Source organism: Engystomops pustulosus, chromosome 2 (assembly GCF_040894005.1).
Source record: "Engystomops pustulosus chromosome 2, aEngPut4.maternal, whole genome shotgun sequence".
Lineage (NCBI taxonomy): Eukaryota > Metazoa > Chordata > Amphibia > Anura > Leptodactylidae > Engystomops > Engystomops pustulosus.
Window position 1 is genome coordinate 184,684,232 of NC_092412.1, and position 16,665 is coordinate 184,700,896.

General features: G+C 38.7%; 1 protein-coding gene across 2 annotated transcripts in view; it reads left to right on the top strand.

Moving 5' to 3' along the window:
• PLEKHA6 (pleckstrin homology domain containing A6) overlaps nt 1-16,665 on the top strand; it is a 129,924-nt gene that overhangs the window by 20,242 nt on the left and 93,017 nt on the right. Inside the window, exon 2 of one of the 2 annotated variants that reach the window (XM_072137562.1) lies at nt 8,282-8,416. The exons of the other annotated variant lie outside the window; for it this stretch is intronic. The gene's annotated coding sequence lies outside the window, so the exon portion shown is untranslated. The remainder of the gene's footprint in view (nt 1-8,281; nt 8,417-16,665) is intronic. 2 annotated transcript variants of the gene reach the window in all.

Below are 16,665 nucleotides of genomic sequence, written 5' to 3' on the forward strand. Positions count from 1 at the left end.
TTGGTTTTTATCTGTCACAAAGCGGATGTTTTAAATGTATTCAAGGCCCTTTTATCAGCTGGAATCTGAAAGTATAATACATTTCTTTTTAACTGGCACAACATACTGTAGTATACTATATACAATACTTTTATTTAACACCTTAACCCCATGTGACGAACAGGTATGCCACATGGCCATTGTGGATGTATGAAGAGGTTTTTGTTGCATAATGCAGCAAACACATACGGGTAACACCGGTGTCACTGCAGTATTGGCAGTGATCTTCAACCCCTGTGTTGCTTTTGGGGGGTTGAAGATCAACAATTTTACCCTGTTTGGAATTACCATGTTACTTCTAATAATTGAGTCCCAAATGTTGGTTCTTTCTTTGTCAGCAAGGCCCATCTTTGTCTATTCATCTCCATATGTAGAAAGTTGAGATACGCTTTTTTATATCATGGCTGCCGTAAATTTTTTCAGCAATTTCTACTTCAGTTGCTCTTTTGAGGAATCTGACCTGGTTAGCCATTTTTTCTGGGGGATGATACAATATGAACTATTTGTGCAATGCATGTTTGATAATGGTTTATTGGTTTTTTTTAAAAAATGGATTAATCAAGATTAATATAAACACAATATTTTCAAATCAATAATAATGATGAAACAATGCATTTAAAAGACTTGGTTTCATATGTGTGTTATTCTTTCTTCACAATGTGACCCACTTTCTATATTCATTTAGTGTTTACAGGACTGTATGTCAGGTCAGATTAATATTACAATGGCAGTTTTGCATTGCAAGAATTTTAGGGTAATATTTGAGACTTTATGCATTCAAGCAAGACATAACTAAAAGCTCCTGATTCCTTGCGCAAAGTCTGTAAATGTGATTTCCCTAGCAGAGGGGTAGTTCGGTGTTCAGGCCTGGATGCATTGGCAACTTCTGAGGCCACCTAGACCACTCACCAAGTTTCATCATGCCCTGTAAAGATAATAGAGACAGACCCCAGACCTAGTTTTCCTCATACATGTTTGCAAGTTCTCCATATACATGTCTACAAGATGCTTTTCAGGAAATTTGAAGGTCATCTAAAGGTCCTTAAACTGCAGAACTAAAAGCTGACAGAAGGGACCTTCCATCCTTTCTAAATAAGCTTGGTCCTAGGGACATATGAATTCTGTAAATCTTGGCCTACTAAAGAAAGATTTTATTGGTGGACCCATAATTTTCATAGAGCCCAGGTACCATTGTAGTCTTAATCCACCCCTAGTGGGAGACAATGGCACATTCATTCTACAGCAGTCATTAAGGGTATTGCTTCTGAAGTGACTAGCAACTGGGATGGAAAAACTCAGATCCCAGGTGTTTAACCCCTTACACTCTGTGGTAAAGCATGGCCGCGGCATGTAAGTATACCCACCATGGATCGGACCCCCTCCCCCGGTGAGCTTACCAAGGGATCCGATCCCTCCTGCTGCAGCCTGGGGTCCGGCGAGTGCGCGGAAGCCGCTAGCTCCTCTTCACGCCGGGTTACGCCTCCTGGCAGGACCCAGCTGTATGTAACTGAGCATGAGCAGCATGCTCAGTTACCTACACTGTACACTGCAATACAAGTGTATTGCAGTGTAAGGGCTTGAAGAAGTGATCAGATGAACGCTTGTTCAAGCCCAAGTCTGGAATATGTAAAACAAAGTTTAAAAAAAAATGAAATCATTTTATAATAATTAAATTAATAAATAAAATAAAAAACCATCAAACACCATCACAAAAAATATCCTAAAAGGTGATCAAAAAAGTTAGGTACCCTAATATAATATGGCTGAAAAGAACAACTCTTTTTGCAAATAATAAGCCCTCATCCATATCTGACAACAAAAAAATGGCCCTGAAAAGTAGTCGATAGTAAAAATGTTGCGATTTTCTCCAATATTGGTTTTGCTCAGTAAAATTCTGCAAAGATTAGAAAAACTATATAGATGAGTTATCATCGTGATCGTAGTGAACCAGAGAATAAAGATAAAATATTATTTTTACATTACGGTGAGGAAGGGGGATGAAAAGTGCTAAAAATCCAAAATAAAAATGGATGATTTTTTTTGTGTCCCCCTTGAAATAGTGGCCGTATTCCCATACAGCAGATTACCACCACATATGGGGTACACTTTGGAGAAATTGGGCATCAAACTTTGCAGAGCATTTCATCATTTTATTCATTATGAAACTGTGTTTTGGTCTAAATTAATGTATTTTCCCCAAAAATTCGAAAGTTTCTAAATCGCAGGTCCATATTGTTTTAAACCATGTGAAACACTTAAAGGGTTAATAGACTTAATACATACGTTTAGGGGTGTAGTTTATATAGTGGGGTAATTTATGGGATTTTACTATTATTGAGGCCTTTCAAAGTCACTTGAAAGCTGAGTTGTCCCTCAAAATGTGAGTTTTGACGATTTTCATGAAAATTAGAGAAATAGCACCTAAAGTTCTAAGTCTCATAACATCCTAGAAAAATTAGATGATGCATAAAATATCATCTCAACATAAAGAAGACATTCTGTAAATGTTTAGCTTTTTGGGTAATTTTATTTCCTGTCTGGAAAGCAGAATATTTCAAACTTGGAAAATGAAGAATTTTTACGAACTTTTGCCAAATTTTCACTTAAATTTTAAAACTAACATGAAGTACAATGTGTCACAAGAAAACACTGTGTCGCACGCCCCATGTTGAAGGTGCAGCACCTGAAATAAAAGTTCATTTTCCTGCAAATATATCTCTATCAATGCTTCCAAATCTGCTTTTGATCATCCATGCAGCAATAGTTCTACAAAGCTTAGACCTGCCATTCAGGAGAAAAGTTAAGAGTGTAAATCTACATTGTGTATCTAATAAGTTGTCAATCATAAAGCAAGGGGATACAACTAAAAAGTTAGCTACTGCATACTTTTGATTATCCCTTAACTTTAAAGAGGCTTAGAAATTGATTTTTATTCTGCAGGTTTATTTGTAACACTGCATTAAAAGTTAAACTATGAACTTTAGAACAGAATAATGACTTAAAATAAAGTGTATTGTCTTGCTTGTCCAGTGATTGCAGGGACATAGGAGAAATAAGAGTATTGTGTAATTGTTATGCAAAAAGATAAAGGATATGGAGGAGGGACAGTAAGAAATACAATGGTGATAAAGACGATGGTCAGAGAGCAGAGACAATGGAGAGAAAAGATTTCTTTGTATAAGATGTAATTAGTGAGGGATAAAAGTCTTGAAGAGATCAACTACAGATGCCACAGCAGCTTAAAAGATCCGGGTCAGGTCTCTGGATGACAGTACAACTTTCCCTTTATAATATGCTAGTGGTAAGTACACGTTTTAGCATGCATGTTCACTGTGCTTTTTTGATACTATGGACTATTTACATATTGTTTCATTATTTCGTAGCATTTATTATTTATATATTATTTGAAATTTACATTATTAATGTAGAATTAGACAGGACTATGGATGAAGTGAGTCATTCTTATTGTTTCATATATTTTTGTCAATACCTGAGGATCTAAGTTTTTGGGACCCAGTTAATAAGTATTCATTTATGTTATAGGTAGGACTTAAGGCCTTTTTATTATGGAATGAGTATGGGGTGCCACTCAATTTGGTGTTGGGGGAAAAAAGAACCTGATTGTTTGTTCTATCTGTATGTAATCAGCTACCAGAATTGTCTAGCAGCATCTTACGCCTTTGAAAACACTGAAGAAAGTCAGTCAGGGAGGAATAGCTTTCAATGCAGACAAAGTTCTGCCTTAATAGTAATAATGCCTTTATTTATATAGCGCACACAGATTACGCAGTGCTACACAGAGCTTGCCAAATAAATCCCTGTCTAATCAACTAATCTAATCAACCGACCAGTATGTTTTTGGAGTGTCGGAGGAAAGTGAGGGACCCAGAGGAAACTCATGCAAACCCTTGCCCCCAGCACGCGTCCCTGCCTCCTAGGGCGTGCACGTGCCAGCTCTGTAAAATTTAAAGTGCCAGTGCGCCACTAATTGGCGCTGGCTGGCTGCCAATTCTGTTAAATAGCCTGCTCCGTCCTGTGTCCCCTGCTGTATCTTTGTGCTTCTATGCCTAAGAGAAAGCTTTGTTCCATGCCTTTTGCGATTATCCTGATTTCCAGTTGTAACCTCAATTCTGTTCCTGACTTCAATCCCGTGCTGCCTGTCCTGACCTACCTCTATGTCCTCGACTCAGATCCTGTGTTGCCTCTCTAGACCTCCTGCCTGTCCACAACCATGAGTTTGCATTATGATTCTCTTCTCAGCCTTGGCCGCCACCGCAGACAAAGTCGCGCCTGTGGAACGACATGGTGGTACCATGCTGCAACAAGTCCAACATGCTTTGTAGCGGGCTCTGGTGAAAACCGGGTACCACTTAGACTCTGGTCCCAGGTGTCAACTTAAGTCATCGTCTGCGGCGGTCCAGTGGGTCCACTATCCCTGGTGCTTGACATCTATTATTGGTATTTTAAAAAAGTGAGAAGATAACTGTACAGTTTTTAATAGGATTCTGATACATGGTCATAATATTTTCACATGAACAAGTAATTTGGTAATAGTGTGCCTACAATTCTGGAGACAAGTATATGGTAGGATATACTGTCATTAGGATTCTGGAGTGTATTCATTGTGTAATACACAATAACAATAAACATAACAATTAAGTAATATAGGTATTGTTAAGGTAAGGATTTTTTCAGCTGTATTGTTCATTCAGGGCAAGCAACTTAGGCCAGACAATGACTGTAAAGGGTCCAATTAAGATTCTACTAAATAAATTAATACAGTAGGCAATAATGCATCCAAATTGTACATTATTTCAAAAATACAGTTATTCTTTACTCTTTTTTTGGGTAGAGAAATGATCAACCCCTTCAGAACTAGATTAGTTTTTGCCTTTCCGTTTTTCACTCCGCTCCTTCCACAAGCTATGTCCTCTTGTTATTTCAGTTTACAGTGCTATATGAGGTCTTTTTTTTTTTTTTGTAAACTGTACTTTCTAGTGGCACCGGTTATTACTCTATGCTATGCTATAGTAGGAAAAAATGTGGTGGAATTGGCAAAAAACTGTTGCTCCATATTCTGATCAGGGGTTTGTTTAAACGGATTTCAAACTGCAGTCCAGTACCATCGCCTTTATTCTTTGGGTGAGTATGATTTTGGAGATAGCAAACACCTTAGAGGACATCTACCACCAGGATCAAGGATTGTAAACCAAGCACACTGACATACTGGTGTTTGCCCCCTCTGGAAGGATCAGCTCTTCTTTAAGCTTCCTAAGCTCATTTGTTTAGGAAAAAAAAATGGTTAAAAAATATGCAAATGAGCCTTAGGGGCTCCCGTTTCTATAAACATATATGGAGCCTGGAGCCCCCCAGGCTCATTTGCATAATTTTAAATGACTTTTTTTACATTCAGGACATAAGAAGCTAAAAGAAGAGCTGTCCTGCCAGAGGAGGAACACACCAATATGTCACTGTGCTTGGTTTACAACCCTTCATCCTGGTGATAGATGTCCTTTCGCTCTCAACCTTCAAAAATCCATAATTTTGTAATTTTTCCATGTACAGAGCTGTGTGGGGGCTTCTACATAACAAATTTTACATCTCAGTGACATAATTTATTATTCTATGTCGTGTACTGGGAAGCTGGAAAAATTTTTCAAATGTGTTGAAACTGGTAAAAATAAAAAACATTTGTGTCACTTTTTTGTGGGCTCAGTTTTTAGAACTTTCACTATGGGGTTCACCAACGGCAATAACCGGTTTTATATTTCGATAGATCGGGCATTTTGAGACCTGAGGATACATTGTGATTTTTACTGTTTTTACTGTAGGGAAAGGGTTGTGATTAGAATTTTTAGTGTTTTTTTTATTTTTTAAAATTTTTTTTTTTAGGGTACTATAACCCTAGATGGTCTGATTATTCCTACCATATACTGCAATGCTACTGTATTGCAGTATATGGCACTTTTTACATAGTAAAAATAATAATAATAATCTTTATTTATATAGCGCCATCCTGTTCCATAGTGCTTTACAGATTGTGGGGATATACAAATAAAATAAGACATTACAGACACACAACAGTCATATGAAACAATAGGATTGAGGGCCCTGCTCGCAAGAGCTTACAGTCTATGAGGATAAGGGGGGTGACAAAAGAGGTATAAGAGTTTGTATAATGGTTCAGACAATTTTTAAAAATTGTTTTTTAAGGGAATTAAGTAAAAATAATAATTCTTATTTATATAGAGCCATCAAATTCTGCAGCGCTTTACAAATCCAAAAAATAAATACATTTTGCTGTGTGAACCAGCCATCAGCCGCCATCTTTTATACAAAGTCCATGGCACTGCAGAGAAGCATTCTCCAGATAACAGACAGGGTGAGTACCCGAAATTGGTTAATAAAGAGTTAAAGTCTAAATAAATGGGGTTTTAACCCCTTAACGACTTGGCCCTTTTTAGTTTTTTCACTTCCATTTTTCACTCCCCACCTTCAAAAATCTATAACTTTTTTATTTTTCCACATAAAGAGCTCTGTTGTGGCTTATTTTCTGCGTAACAAATTGCACTTCGTAGTGACGGTATTTAATATTCCATGGCACGTAGTGGGAAGCGGGAAAAAAATTCCAAATGCAGTAAAAATGGTGAAAAAACACATTTGCGACGTTTTATTGTGGGCTTGGATTTTACAGCTTTCACTGTGTGCCCCAAATGACATTACTTTGTCTACTTTATTCTTTGGGTTGCTACGATTACTTAGATACCAAATTTGTATAGGTTTTATAATGTTTTCATACATTTAAAAAAATTAAAACCTCCTGTGCAATTTATTTATTTTTTTATTTTGCCATCTTCTGGCGGCAATAACTTTTTCATACTTTGGTGTACGGAGCTGTGGGTGGTGCCATTTTTTGCGACTTTTGATGGTGTTTTCATTGCTATCATTTTTAGGACTGTGCAACCTTTTTAACACTTTTTATTATGTTTTTTATATTTTCCAAAATGGCAAAAAAATATGGCAGTATATGGGGATTTTACTCCTCATTCATTACTCCTCCTCATAGCACATTGTAATGAATGGGTTAAAACGAGACAGCTTCGGGCCTTCGTGAGACCCTAAGCTGTCATGGCAACGGATCACCGCTCCCCGTGACGTCATCGGGGAGTGACGATCCGCAGCAAGAGGGCCTTTTTGAAGCCTCCGGCAGCATTGCCGGCGGCGACCGCCGTGAAAGCACCCGCGATCGGTGCTAGCACCGATCACGGGTGTTACCGGTAAGCCTTTGCTGCATGCTGCAATATGCAGCAAAGACTTACCGGCTATGGAGAGGGCTCGGCCCGCGAGCCCTCTCCATGCACCGGGACTCCATGCGTCGGGAAGGGGTTAAAGCACGTTTGAAGCTTTGGAGGTTTTGTATTCGTTTGATAGTATCCATTACAATAAGCAACTGGCTCATTGTAACGAATCTTCTTAAGCCATGAAGAAGCTCTTCAACAGAACCAAGGACGATCGGAATAAAGATGGCAGCGACCATGCACCACAGCCTTTTTAATGCGGCTGGCGTCTTTTAGTACAGGGTACTAGCGGTGGGCCTTCTCGCCTTAAACCCCGATAAAATGTGTTTAGACTCTGCTGCTTTGCCTCTTCCATCCCACTGTGACTCTCTCACTAGCCGGAGAGACACAAACTTTGAACATGGTTTGCACCAATTTTATAGAGCATCAGACAGGAGTCATAAAATTTACTAACCCTATTAATCCTGATTCAGATAACTATAAATCAGCAGAAACTTTCCCTGGCAATATTATCTTCCATGACTCCCATGTAAACATCCCTGTTAAACTTGCATGCCAGACACCTCTTCTGTCTCAGACAAGTTCATATCCAATATATCTTAAATTAATTTCCTCCAGTGTTCACTGATTTGTACTCATACTGTTGCAGATTTATACCATGTTGATGAACAGAAACTTTGACTTGTATGTAGAAATTACATATTTGTAATTCTTTTTCATTACTATTTTAGTTCATCCTCTTGTCAAATTGTAAACACATTAGTCTGACTGCTTTATACACAGGAAGTCTAAATCCGAAATGTGCACTGATAGTAACAAGTATGTAAAGGGTTACGTTTCAAGTGTAACACTACAGGTAGATATAGTCTAACATCCGGCCACAGTCTGGTTGGCTAGTTTAAATACACACACCCCTTACCCCCCCTACCTTCTTACTGTTTCAGGTAACTAAGCATGTTTGTGCGAGAGGCGGAAGCATAACCTATGTCTGCAGAAGCAAAGCAAGTCTGTGTCTGAGGGCTTTCTAGTATCCATAGTAAGGGATCACAGTCCAAGCGCAAGAACAACGGCTAAAACAAGTGAGTCCTTTCCCTGTTTATTGCAGATAGTCTGGTTGTGTACACTGCCAAAATGACAAACAAGAATGTATGCAGTGGATAACAGATGGAGCAGAGACAAGTGATGTGTAAGCTGTAGATGACAGCAATACAATACATACAGTATTAATACTGATCATAAAGTTTCACAGGATGTCTGTCATAGATCAACAAAACAATAAAGTCGAGCTGTCCGTATAAAAAAAAAATCAGGAAATAAATAAAAAGTCATATTTTGATCAAGACTAAGATCAACAAAATCAGAACAATTTATTATATAATACGTCTGTAGAAGTAAGCAATGGAACCAAGTGGGATATGAAATAGACAACGGCTTGTTATTATACCTTACAGTCCTTGTATAGTTCTGATTATTTAATAAGCATCCATTACAACTAAGTTCTTCAAGATCAATTTATCTTTAAATGTGTTATTACTTGAGTATGATTTTGGGGTAGATTTATGACCAGTGTCATAAACATTCTAGTTGCTTATAATATGCTCTGCTTTATAGTTTTGTGTTGTATTGAAGACCAAGTAAGTCAATTTTCTTATTTGCATTGGAGGTTCTATGAGGAGCCTACATTGCATATTCCAGCCGGAAAAGCCCTGCATGACCTGAATGCATTTTTGTTGAATTACGAAATCCAAATTGAAATGTGAAACAAACATAAATGTCTAGAGCAGGTAGGGTCTCTAGGTACGGTGAATTAAATAGTTTAGAGATGTTGTATTTTTGTCCAAATCATTCTGCTTAATAAATGTGATTATAGGATGATTGCAACCTGTTGTTCACTGTGCTATAATAGCAAGAAATGAGTTGGCAAAATGTTCTGTCATATCATACCTTGTTTTCTGCTTCTTTAAGAATTTGTACTTCTTTCACCACCTGGATGGCAGTTGTCCTGTATATTTGTGCAGTTAGGTGTGTTATCGTGTTATGTTGCTTTTACAGATTTGCTATGCATCTTGGGTGGAATAATGCTGGCTGTCATCCAGATCATTGTCATTATTGATTTTCACCACTCACATAATGTACAATAGTGTTGTATTTGGAGCAATAGATTAAGACTGCTTGGCCATAGACTGCATTTTCACGACATTTTATAAATAACAATATTGCCTATAGCTGTACTCTTTATACAAGACATCTAATTGTGTATGACAGTCTGTCTAGTCCTATCCATCAAATATTCTTACCTGCAACATACCTTGAATTTTTCTCTTTGTTTAGGCTGTGTACTGCTTGGAACTAGTGTTTATATATTTCCTGGAGATATGTTTGGATGTTATCAATGCATTGCAATTTGTTATAAAGTAGTGACTAGTAAGTATTAGTAAGGTAGTAGCAATTGGAGTAGATAAAAAAATAAGTCTCTAATATGCATAATCAAGTGAAATACAGAAAAATGAATGCTACTTTGTTACGTTATGGCACTATATAGTCTTTTTTTTAACTCATTTTATTGTAACAGTAGTGTACAGTAACAATACAATATTGAGCATCTGGTAATGTACAGTTAGTCATAAGATCAATGCAGCAGAATAGTTGGGCAGGAAAAGGTCAGCGTTTCAGGACCATGTATGCATTCTACTGAGCATGGGGTATTGTACAAATATTTCAGTGTTTACAGACTGGAAAACCCGACATGAACAATAGTAAAAAACTAAATAAAATTGACAAAAGATCCACCGGGGGGGGGGGGGGGGGGCAGTTACTGGACCCCCTCCCGTAGCACCGCTCCTGTGTATTTACATTCCATCAACTCAGTTGGTCCCAGGGGCCACAAAGGTCACTGCTTAGGGGATTAAGATAAGGCACGAATGGCATCAGTTAGGTCGTTTGAGGCATAGACAGTTAGATCGGATGTGCACCACCAGTCTCAAATCTTAACAAATTTTTTTGGGCGCTTCCTGTTCTTATACACTACACTACTGGGATTATGTTGTTAAAGAGGCCCTTCCACATGTTTTATGATTGGGGTCTTGGATTCATCCATCTAAGGACTATGGCCTTTCTGGCCAGGAAGAGAGTGGACATTAAGAAGGCCTTGATGTATTTTGGCCATGTTTCCTCATCTAATAGTGCAAATAGGCATACCTCCAGTCATAGTGGGACTGTCAGTTGGAGCACCGAGGAGAGTAAGTCTACTACCTCTGACCATTATGACTGCAACACTGGGCAATCCCAGATCATATGCCAGAATGCAGCAGGGGTATGACGGCACCTACAAACTGTTATGTAATTGGTACAAGCACTCTACCGATTTATTACATGAGCACCATTTGTATAGCACTATGTCAGTACACATTATTAAAGTTGTGCCAGCTGTGATTTACAAGAAATTAGTTCATCAACTTTTCTTTCCTTATAATTTTGCATTTGGTCCTACTTTTCATATACTGAAATAACGTTAATTCTATATACCTCACAGGCAAAAGTAGAATAATTTAATAATAACCTAATAATTTTAAGCAGAACAAAAGTTAATATTCATGGGAATCTGAATTGAAATAGTAAAATTGAAAACAGGGCATTATAAGATGCCCATAAGAGTTATTCTATGGTACAGGTATGAAGAGCCTCAAGTCCCATGGACTATAAATCAAATAATAGGGGATATAAATGAATGCAGCAAGAAAGCCACCAGCAATTGAATATTTGTGTAGATATGTAATAAATGTATTTGAAGCCAACCCTTTGAAACTTGAGTTAGGGTTTCAGCTAAAAAAAGACTAATAACATTTATGAAGCAATCTACACCAGAATTCTTTTTGCACATGTATTTATGAAGTGTCTGCGCTAGTATTGTGCACGTCGTGACACAATACTCTGCACAGAAAGGGGTGGAAGTCCGATGTGTTGCATACCCCTTAAACTGAGTGCACCAGAAAGAAACTGGTGCACTCAGTTCATGCACTTTGGGGGCCCACAGCATGCGCCAGATTCATGAAGACCGTGCTCAGTTCTCCATGAATCTGGCGCACGCTGAACGATAGTAAGGCAAACTTTACTATAGTAAGTTTTCCTTACTATTAGTAAATGTGGGCCATTGTTTCTATAAGAACAATATAATTCAATCATCCAGTATACTTTTTAAATTTTTTTATATTAATTATTTTTTTGTCATAGTAACCCACATTATTTCCTTCTAGTGCAAATAAACCTGGTGTTTAATTGTGTAACATTGGTCTTGGGTTTGGCTCTTTACAGGTAAAGTAAACTTATAGTTCCTTTAAGGCCATCTGTTGACTTAACCCACTGATTTAAGAAGGATCTTCTGACTATCTTATGAGTATGGGGCAGTCCAAACTCTTCCCCAATAGCAGAAGATGAGTTACATTAAGATGCATGACTCAGGATGCTTCGCTCCGTTGGCCTGAAGGACACTGTACTCTCTTGGTTTTCTTCCTATTTCTCTGACTATACTTTCAGTGTCTCCTTTTCTGGATCTCCCTCTTCTCTGTTCAGTCAGTCAGGGCCTAGGTCCTATACTCTTTGACCTCTATACTGCTCCCATCGCAAAAACCATCAGCAGATTTCGTTTCCAGTTTTATTTTTATGTTAATGATGCCCAACTATATACTTCTGCCTTACTTCACAACACCAGTGATTGTCTCTCTGATGTCTCTAACATCATGTCCTCTCTATTCTTGAAGCTTAATCTTTCTCTTTCTACTAACTGACCCAACCTTGACCTCTCCATCTCTGTCTGTAGAGATGTCTATCGCTGTCTTGGGATTCTGCTGGACTCTTCTTTGCACCGCACAGGGCCGGGGGGCATCCACCACTTTGCCCTTAAAGGGGCCCCCACCAAATGAGCGGTCGCATGACCACCTGATTCGCCCACTCTGTATTTTGGTCCCCGCTGCCCGGGCTGTAACTATTGGGGACATGGGGCAACCCAACTTAAACCTATGGCAGAGCCAGGGAACAATAAGTTCCCTGCTCTGCCATTTGTCTTTCAAACTAAGATGGCGGCGCCCTGGTGGTGGCACTGGCGCGGTGTGTGAGTTCACTGCGCTGGCTTCCAGCAGGGCGTCGCCATCTTTGTACACCTCCGAGAATAACCGCAAGGGAAGAAAACAAGGATGGCACGCATCGAGGGAACGGAGGAAGGTGAAGTACAATGATATTATATTGCCTTGGACTGTATATATTTAGTTATTATAGGAGGTGTTTTGTATATATTTATAATAGGGGAACTGTATATAGTTAGTTATTATAGGGGAGTGCATTTAGTTATGGGGGTATATAGTTAGTTATTATAGGAGGTGTTGTGTATATATAGTTATTATAGGGGAACTGTATATCGTTAGTTAATATAGGGGGTGCATGTAGTTATTATGGGGGTAAATAGTTAGTTATTAAAGGAGATGTTGTGTATATAGTTATTATAGGGAACTGTATATTGTTAGTTAATATAGGGGCTGCATGTAGTTATTATGGGGGGTATATAGTTAGTTATTATTGGAGGTGTTGTGTATATAGTTATAGTAGGGGAACTATATATAGTTAGTTAATATAGGAGATGCATATAGTTATTATGGCGGGTATATAGTTAGTTATTATAGGAGGTGTTGTGTATATAGTTGTTATTGGAGAACTGTATATAGTAAGTTAATATTGAGGGGTGCATATAGTTATTACGGGGGTCATATAGTTAGTTATTATAGGAGGTGTTGTGTATATAGTTATTATAGGAAAACTGTATATAGTTAGTTAATATAGGGGTGCATATAGTTATTAGGGGTGGTACATAGTTATTATAGGTGTTGTGTGTGTAGTTATAATAGTGGGTCTGTATATAGTTAGATATTATAGTGGGGTGCATATAGTTATTATGGGGGTATATAATTATAACAGGGGACTGGATAGTTATTTATAGGGTTTTTTTCTAGTTATTATGGGGGTCTTTATATACACTCACCGGCCACTTTATTAGGTACACCATGCTAGTAACGGGTTGGACCCCCTTTTGCCTTCAGAACTGCCTCAATTCTTCGTGGCATAGATTCAACAAGGTGCTGGAAGCTCCTCAGAGATTTTGGTCCATATTGACATGATGGCATCACACAGTTGCCGCAGATTTGTCGGCTGCACATTCATGATGCGAATCTCCCGTTCCACCACATCCCAAAGATGCTTTATTGGATTGAGATCTGGTGACTGTGGAGGCCATTTGTGTCCAGTGACCTCATTGTCATGTTCAAGAAACCAGTCTGAGATGATTCCAGCTTTATGACATGGCGCATTATCCTGCTGAAAGTAGCCATCAGATGTTACAGGGTACATTGTGGTCATAAAGGGATGGACATGGTCAGCAACAATACTCAGGTAGGCTGTGGCGTTGCAACGATGCTCAATTGGTACCAAGGGGCCCAAAGAGTGCCAAGAAAATATTCCCCACACCATGACACCACCACCACCAGCCTGAACCGTTGATACAAGGCAGGATGGATCCATGCTTTCATGTTGTTGACGCCAAATTCTGACCCTACCATCCGAATGTCGCAGCAGAAATCGAGACTCATCAGACCAGGCAACGTTTTTCCAATCTTCTACTGTCCAATTTCGATGAGCTTGTGCAAATTGTAGCCTCAGTTTCCTGTTCTTAGCTGAAAGGAGTGGCACCCGGTGTGGTCTTCTGCTGCTGTAGCCCATCTGCCTCAAAGTTGGATGTACTGTGCGTTCAGAGATGCCCTTCTGCCTACCTTGGTTGTAACGGGTGGCGATTTGAGTCACTGTTGCCTTTCTATCAGCTCGAACCAGTCTGCCCATTCTCCTCTGACCTCTGGCATTAACAAGGCATTTCCGCCCACAGAACTGCCGCTCACTGGATGTTTTTTCTTTTTCGGACCATTCTCTGTAAACCCTAGAGATGGTTGTGCGTGAAAATCCCAGTAGATCAGCAGTTTCTGAATTACTCAGACCAGCCCTTCTGGCACCAACAACCATGCCACGTTCAAAGGCATCAAATCACCTTTCTTCCCCATACTGATGCTCGGTTTGAACTGCAGGAGATTTTCTTGACCATGTCTACATGCCTAAATGCACTGTGTTGCCGCCATGTGATTGGCTGATTGGAAATTAAGTGTTAACGAGCAGTTGGACAGGTGTACCTAATAAAGTGGCCGGTGAGTGTAGTTGTTATAGGGGGACTGTATATAGTTAATACTGGGGGTGCATATAGGGATTACTGGGAGCTGTATATAGTTATTGTTAGGGGGTTGTATATAGTGATTATTGGGGGAGCTGTATATACTGATTGCTGGGGGCTGTATATAGTTATTGTTAGGGGGCTGTATACATTAGTTACTGGGGGCTGTAAATATTTATTGCTGGGGAAGCTGTATGTAGTGATTGCTGGGAGCTGTATATAGTGATTGCTGGGGGAGCTGTACATAATGATTACTGGGGACTGTATATAGTAATTGCTGGGGGGCTGTATATAGTCATTGCTGGGGGAGCTGTATATAGTGGTTGCTGGAGGAGCTGTATGTAGTAGTTGCTGGGGCAGCTGTATGTAGTGGTTGCTGGGGGGAGTTGTATATATGTTACTTCTACATTCAATGGGGCCCCCACCAGATTTTACGCCCAATGGGCCCCCACCAACCTTAATCGGACCCTGGTACCGCATATTCAATCACCTGCACATTCTTGCCACATGCATCTCAGAAACACCTCTAGAATCCGCCCATTTCTTACAATTGAGTAAAATGCTAATTGTTACTCTGATTCACTCTCAATAGACTACTATAAATCCCTACTAATCGGTCTTCCACTCACTAAACTCTCTCCTCTCCAATCTAGTCTTAATGCAACAGCCAGACTTGTCTTTCAGACCAAACACTACATGGAAACCTTCACTCTTTGTCAGTCATTGCACTGGTTGCCCATCTCCTTCCAAATACATTTTAAAATAATAACCCTCATAAACAAAGGTTTCATAATCCTGCAACTCCCTATCTCTCCTCTCTTATCTCGGTCTATCGCCCAACCTGTGCTCTTCGATCAGTGAGTGATCTTAGATTATTCTCTATCTTAATTCAAACCTCTCACGCACGTTTCCAGGACATCTCCCAAGCTGCACCAATTTTCTGAAATTTTCTTCCCGGACCATCAAACTAATACCTAACATCCAAAGTTTCAAACATGCTCTTAAAACCAATCTCTTTAGGAAAGTGTATTACACTCGCTAACTGCATGAAATTTCAACTCTGTCTTTACTATCCCATCCTGGATCCTCCTCCCCTCATTTTTATTTATTAAATTATTTTATTATGTTCCCTTAAAAAGAATGTCTGAACCATTATACAAGCCCTTATACCTCTTGTGTCACCCCCTCATCCTAATAGACTGTAAGCTCTTGCGAACAGGGCCCTCACTCCTATTGTTCTATATGACTGTTTAAACTCTGTATGTATTATTTTATTTGTATATATATCCTCTATGATTTGTAAAGTGCTATGGAATAAGATATATAAAGATTATTATTATTGTAATATTAAAATACAACCCCTTGAAAGGATTCCCCCCCCCCCAAAAAAAAAAAATAATTCAGAATCCATGCTTAGGAGGGTGGGATAGCCAATAGTGATCTAATGTGTATGGTCAGATTTACAAGTACTTATTTATAATACACTGCACAAGAATAATGATGATTGGACTGACTGCAGGAGAGATATTGTAAACCAGGAGGAATTGATAGACAAAGTATATTGAAAAATTGTATAACTTTATTAAACTATTATTCATTGCGCAAAACTTTTTAAAATGCTAAAGTTATCTAAAAATGCTAAACTGCTCACTTCATTTGGATGGCAGATTTCTGTCTCTTAGGACCAATATGTACACTTATTCTTTATCTCAGATGAACTCTAAATGTAATAAGCAGCCAATTTCTAAAATGTTGTTTTGCAGTTGTAGAACCTCCCTCTTCATAACAATATATGAGTATTCAATTTCATGTTCCCTAGTTGCCCTTTGGTGTTATCTTTGTTTTGAAATACAATAGATAACAGCACAATAGAGTTTTCATCTTTTTTTCTGAAATATAGCATCTCACATTTCTTTCTAGGCTGTTATCATGCCTTAAAGTGCCAGTAAGAAGGGCCACATTAAAGCATCCCCCTTTTGCTGCAGGATATTTGACTATTGTATTTTTGTATATTGATATTTATTTTACAATGAGGTGCTTTCTTTTGGATAGTTTATATTTCTTTGACAT